The 7111-nt window shown below is 31.4% G+C and overlaps 1 protein-coding gene across 3 annotated transcripts in view; it reads right to left on the minus strand.

The window, feature by feature from the left end:
• Positions 1 to 7111, minus strand: part of LOC106878230 (ecdysone receptor) — a 141484-nt gene that overhangs the window by 111268 nt on the left and 23105 nt on the right. Inside the window, exon 1 of one of the 3 annotated variants that reach the window (XM_014927407.2) lies at positions 5267 to 5394. The exons of the other annotated variants lie outside the window; for them this stretch is intronic. The gene's annotated coding sequence lies outside the window, so the exon portion shown is untranslated. Of the gene's footprint in view, positions 1 to 5266; positions 5395 to 7111 lie in introns of those variants that run through there. 3 annotated transcript variants of the gene reach the window in all.

A 7111-nucleotide genomic window follows, 5' to 3' on the forward strand; every position in this document is an offset into this window, starting at 1 on the left:
AGGTAGTGCCAAGCATGGCCGCAGTCCAAAGACATAAAACTCGTAAACATACTATATATAAATAAATAAATATATACATATTACACACATATATTACGTATATATATATATATATATTATATATATGTAATATATATATTATATATATCATATTCATTATATATATATATTATATACATATATATTTATATTAGATATATACATATATATAATATATATATATATATATACTATAGCCACGGGCTGACCGGAGCCTTGTAAGTGGATTTGCTAGTCTAGACGAAAACTGAAAGAAACCCGCTGTGCGTGTGTAAATACACGCACACACATAATGTGCGCACGCGCTTGTCTTTTCCCCATCACCACTTGACAACCAGTATTGGTGTTTTTACGACCCCATAACTTAGCGGTTACGCGAAAGAACTCAATAAAATAAGTACCAGGCTTTCAATAAAAACAAGTACTGGTGTTGATTCGTCCGACTAAAATTCAAGGCGGTGTCCCAGCATGGCCGCAATCTAATGACAGACGGTTAAAAAGTTTACTTTATAACCGTGAGTTATCCAGTTCGTGACATCCTGGGATTATATATAATTTTCGACAGAGTGAAAATTGTTTTGAAGCCCGTTGGGTTTTATTGTACCAGGAATTCAAAATGTATAATCTAATGTAATTCCGAGAATTACATTAAGGATTTACGTGTCAGTTGAATGCTCAGCCTTATGAGCAGAAAATACAACAACGATAAAACAAAAAACAAAACCAGGTATGTGGGTCGAGCCTAGTCTCTTTCCACTGATTGCCAGAATCCTCTATCTACGACGACGACCGTCACGAACATGCCAAACTGTATTAAATGTCATCTAAATAAAGTTGTGTCGGGAGAGGCGTGTTATAAATACTTCCTTATAAAACATGCTATTTATTTTTATCGAGTCAGCTCTGCTGGTCAAGCTGACGGAGGGTTAAACAACAACAAATGATCAAATAGATTATGTTTTAATTACTTACTGTCTATTTCAAGTGTAATTTTACAGAGATACATTTTCGAAGGTAGGATGATGGTCATGTTGATGAAATTTTTATTTTATTTATTGTTGGCGTGGCGATTAAACCATTCAATAACTTGCTCATATTGCACACTATGTATGACATTATTTTGATTGATACTAATTATTAATTTTCAACACGAAATTGAAAGGCGCGATTAAAAAAAATTGTCTACGTTCTGCATACTTACAAACCGAAAGCATTCAGGGGTAAGACTTCAACGCAAAAATGTTACTTTTTTAAATCGTGTTTTCCACTTTTATGTTGATCATGAATAATATATATCATGATATCACAGATTTTAAAAAATTTATTTTTATGTTGTGCGATGATCATGAGCAAGTTGTATGACTTAAAAGGTATGAACTTCTTTAACCAATAAAAGAAAAAAAAATCCTATTCCCCCACAAATAAAAATTATCAACATAATTGTCACGTACACCTTTAAAAGCAGCTCTGCAAAACTACAATAAAAAATATGCATTATTAAAAAAGTTATACGGAGACAAAGTTGAAGTGAGGGACACCCAAGTAGCTATTATGCAAACAAGCAGGCTTTCCTTTATTAACTACCTCACCACATATGTTTATATAAAGTGACAAAATAAAAATTGTAATTCGATATCTTTTTTTATAATATATACAAAAGGTCGATCGGATGTTTAAGACAAAAAAATTACACGACATAGAAACAAATCGGGTTTTATTCGATGTTCACTCACTAATATTGTATTAATATGATCGGAAGAAATATCTGACGCAATGTTAACCAAAACATTAACGATTTTTTAAAACTCTACACGTGGTTAGTATTTGAGTGTACTTCGTACTCTTAACTGATAGAGCCATAAATATCTGAAAAGAATTGTGTTGCTATCTGCCAATGTGTGACTATTTCGTACCATTTCGCTTTTCTGAAAAACTGGGTGGGCTTCTTTGGTAGTATATGCACATCTAGCTGGTTCAGCATAAATAAACCCAATAACTTTCTAAAAATAATATAAACCAAAATTTCGAATATATATATATATATATATATATATATATATATATATACATACATACATATACATACATACATATGTACACATACATATGTACACACACATATGTACACATGTATATGCATTTTATATATATACACACACACACACACACACATATATATGTAAGAATATACATACATATATATGTGTGTGTGTGTAAACATACACGTATGTATATGCCTACTTTACAGAGACGCTACGATTACGACAATAGTTAATAGGGAAAGCAGTATAACCTTTATATATATATATATATAAAAAACCCTCCTTTGACTAAAACAACCTGCTCTGTCGTCGGTACGTGAAACAAATTAAAGAGGATAGTGACAACGAAAAACGCATATAACCAGTTATACACACACACACACACACATATATATATATATATATACGAAATTTTACATCTGCTTCTCATGGCTACACAAATACATACACACACACACACGAAAAAATATATATATATTATATATATATATATATATATGCATACATAAACATACCACACACACGTATGTGTGTTATTTAAAACTGAGCACACTGAGTCCGACAGTTGTTAGATTTGTTTATTTTAATAAAACATTAACATTCCTACTTTTTAGTTCTTTATTGTAAATGGCATAATGATGTTCGTATGAACAGATAACACAATGATTGTGTGTGTGTAAATGTGTTTAAATAAACTTGTGTGTATAAAATTTTTATTCATGTACAAAAGAATTTTTAAAATGAGCTTTTCTTAGCTTCTCTTGTGTCGGAAATAGAACAGACACGCAAGTAATCTGTCATGCCAAGAAACGTGTAAAAAACAAATGACATCTAATTATTTTATTACTGGATATTTTTGAAGAAGGGCAGGATGTCTACAAAGGAGGAAAAAAATCCTTTTTTTTTTTGTGGGGGTGATCTTTGGTTTTACGCAGATATATGTACCTAAAATCCAAAATCACCTTTTTGTTTTAATTGAAAAATAGCTCTTTGTACTGATTGAAACCATTCCACATATATACAAAATGATGGATAGGCAAATTAGTAAGGATTCAGGTGAATATCTGTGTATAAATGGTTATTTTAATATTAATTAGCACTTTTTGTTAGTTTGTTATTTAATTATTACAGAAGCAGTTAAGTTAAGAGTTTTCAAATACTGTAGTATTTAAATTTATTAAAGAAAGACTCCTTTTTTTCTTATTATTCAAAATAATCCACAGAAATAAATACAATACACACAAAACTTTTCTCTTATTTCAAACAGCCAAAAACCTGACAATGTTCTTATCAAGCGAGGACAAAATTCCTACGAAAGGAAACAGCTAAATGACACCCTGAGGCATAGACTTAAAAATCCACTTCAGATTGTGTATATATATATATATGTATATATATGCATTCACACACACAAATTTAAACGATTTCAAATATTGCACATGCTTCGCTATATCACGTTGCGCGTCGACATGTATAAAAAAAAAATACTATTGTATCTAAGCGGTCATGCTTTATTTCACACAACTCTGTTCCATAAGAACAGAACAGTTTCAGCAATCACCTGTATCATCTCGAAGGTGTAACAATCAACGAGTGTTTAGTTTGTAAATATTTGGCGAGAATAACCTAATAAAAACAATGACTTCACCGTGTCAACAAATAAATAAAAATATATAAAAGCGCTTCGGTTTGACCGATATTATTGAGAGCTGCTAGGCACTGAAACAACTACAACTGGGAATCGAAATCAGGTCGTGCATTCTATTTAGAGAATAAGCAACAATTTCATTTCATTTCAAAACAAGGGACAGACTCAAGTAGCTTATTCTACACAACTTGCATACAAAAGGAAAAAAAAAAAACGAATACGTAACTGGGTAAAGATTTTGTAAGAAATACGTATAAACATAATATTGTTGATAATAAATATTTCCTCATGATAATATTGTTGATAAATATTTTCTCATCTAGTTCGTCAGATTTTGTCTCCGCTTAACATATTTTTTTGTGTTTAGTATAACTCTAATGTAAACACAAAATAACCATTCTCTAATGATCCTAACCTGGGGAAAGTATAAGTTTTTGAATTTAGAACAAAATATTTTTACAAATAAATAAGCATAGTATAAAATATTTTCTTGCAAAATGAAAACTGAAAATTATCAATCTTTTTTTACCCTCTAAACAGCTTAATCTCTTTGTAGGTTGATCAAACTAATTCATATACTGGTAATTATTTTATCGATCATGAAAAAAAAGTATCAAAAACAGTATATAGAAGAACTGATTTATTTACTCTGACCCGCAAACGTTCCTATCAACACATAGTTCTTACTAGTAAATGTACTGAAAGTCATTAACATGGAAAGAAAACAACAGATAATCGTACATAATCCAATAAGGAAATATGAATTGAGATAGATCTACGCAGGAAGAAATCAATTAAATTCTGCAATTACTCCATGCGGTGTAGAATGGAACAAGTACCGAATTGTTTCATGCCATAAAGAGATATCGCTTTAAGGGGTAATATTCCTTTTTTGTAAAAATAGAATATATAATAAATCAACCTCATTACATTATTGACATTTATTTGAACTAAATGGGCTAAGACACAAGTTAAACGTATGTATATATGTAACAGGATTATTGAAAAGTATCTTTCAGATGGATCCCCTAAATGTTTAACGCTTACCAGAGGTGCGCAATTCAACAGTAACTAGCATTACTATTTACAGAAATAGAATAACACGTGGTAGAATTAGTTAAAAGACAGCGCTAACAATTTATGTAATTTTCTGGTGTCTTTTTACTTCTCTTGTTAAGAATAGTTTTAATGTGAATATATATAAATATACATACATACCACATGGTAATAATAATAATTGTTTTTAAAGACAATGTAGATGTAATTAAATGAAATTTGTATTTTCCCAATAAAATAAGTAACTAAACAATTTTAATATTTCAAAAGTAATAAGAAGTTGAAAAATTATATATGAAATCAACTTTAACTGTAAGAAAAGACAATGACATTGAAGAAAGAGAAAAATGCGATTTCAGTACCTTTAGACAGTATCAAAACAATGAAACATAATTGCTCAATGAATGTAGGTAACCAATAAAAATTAGCAATCGATATAATTGAGTGGTGGAATTGAGAAATGGAAAAGTAGCGAACTAACCTCCTTACAATATTTAAAATCGTCTACATGCAGGGAAAGTGAGATGTCTTTCTTTGCTTTTCAAAACTGCGATTCGATATTAAAATACCACTTATATAACAGTGATTGATTAAATCAATTTTACACTACACTTCCAAAAACAGTGATTTACTACATTATTTTAACTCAAAAGAAGAATTAAACAGACATGTATATCTCTTATCGTTACACGTTTTTAATATTTGTTCATTTGTTGTTACCTCAAACGGTGCCGATTCAGCTGACCGAAGACCCAAAGCATTCCAAGCGTGACCACCTCATCTTTTGTCTATGTATATTTACACCATGGAATACGTAATCCACATGTAATTTTTTTTAATGAAGACGGTAGGATGTGATTTTAGGGAGATTTTGGAGCTAATTTTAGCAGGAGGGGCAACAACGAAGACGATCCTTCGAGGGCTCCTATTACGCAAATGTCTATTCGTTATACTAACGTTTATTATTGAATGAATATAGTTATCGTAGGAAGTTTTTTTTAGGATAACAGCCAATTACGAAGATTAGTATAAGAACATTCAGAAAAAAATCATCGTTATTTAAAATTAATGTAAACATTTAACTACGAACTGACATAATCTTCAGCTGTACTACATATACACCTAGCAAACTATTTGTAAATATACATATGGCTGTGAATGTACATATACACATATATCAAGCATGTACTACGAGGAAAGCAGTGTTAATAAATTGTCAACACAAAGCCTTATCACTATGATAGAATGTATAAAGATATGTAAAAATATGTATGTACACATTATATATACATATATTTATATATATACACACATACACACACAACTAAATATCATCCTTTTATGCTTGCTTTCATAGCTGTCACGGTTAGTGACGGGTAGTCAGTTGGAATCAGCATATATTCAGAGTTTCTGTGCTCACCCAGACGTGTCAAAGGACCGCATGTCACTTTCGGCCTGGTGTCTAGTGGTAGATGCCCTTACAAACACAAATCAGTGTATAGAGTGTATTTGGTGCATTATTTTGTGACACCATCGCAAGAGAGGTAACCATGCCCACCACAAGATTAAAAGGTCCTCTCGACCTTATGTCACTGCTTGCTTGCAAACTACTTCACAGTGAGAAAGGAATGACTGATGGAGGCGGCAGTAATAGACGACAGAGGGACAAGGTTTAGGGATATTCAATATTCTTAGACACAGACATAGATGTACATGTAAAGTAACATGACTAAGAGAATAGAGTGATAACAGAATGCAATGTGACTCAGGCGACATAGCAATGACAGAAGAAGGGCTAGGATGTGTGGACGAAAAAGGAACAAGAAAATAATGGCAGACAAAATGGGATGAAGTTAATGACTGGAGGTACAACAGCAGAGGATGTGTGTGTATGTTTGCATATATTTACATATATATGTATTTATATATATACATGTGTATATGTATATATATATATATATATATTTGCATATATATGTATGTGTGTGTTCCTGTCTTGTTTTTTGTCCGCCACTACATTCCTCCATGGCAAGATTTAATTTGTGTATACAAATTTAATTTGCTGTCCATGGGAAGAGCCGTTTTAATGATGCGTCCTGCCTAGCTCTTCGAAATGCCGGTGTTAAAACGGAGGTAGCTGATGAAGTAGAATGTTCTCTATGTGGCTTGTGTGTTTTCCCGTCTACGTTTTGTTTGCAATGTCCTGTACCCAGATATGCACCTATACATAAAGGTGGATGTCGGTACGCACATACCTGTACGTATATATGCATATACTCATTTACTATTTGTTTATATATATATATATATATATATATATTGGGCT

The sequence above is a fragment of the Octopus bimaculoides genome, chromosome 1 (genome assembly GCF_001194135.2).
Source record: "Octopus bimaculoides isolate UCB-OBI-ISO-001 chromosome 1, ASM119413v2, whole genome shotgun sequence".
NCBI lineage: Eukaryota > Metazoa > Mollusca > Cephalopoda > Octopoda > Octopodidae > Octopus > Octopus bimaculoides.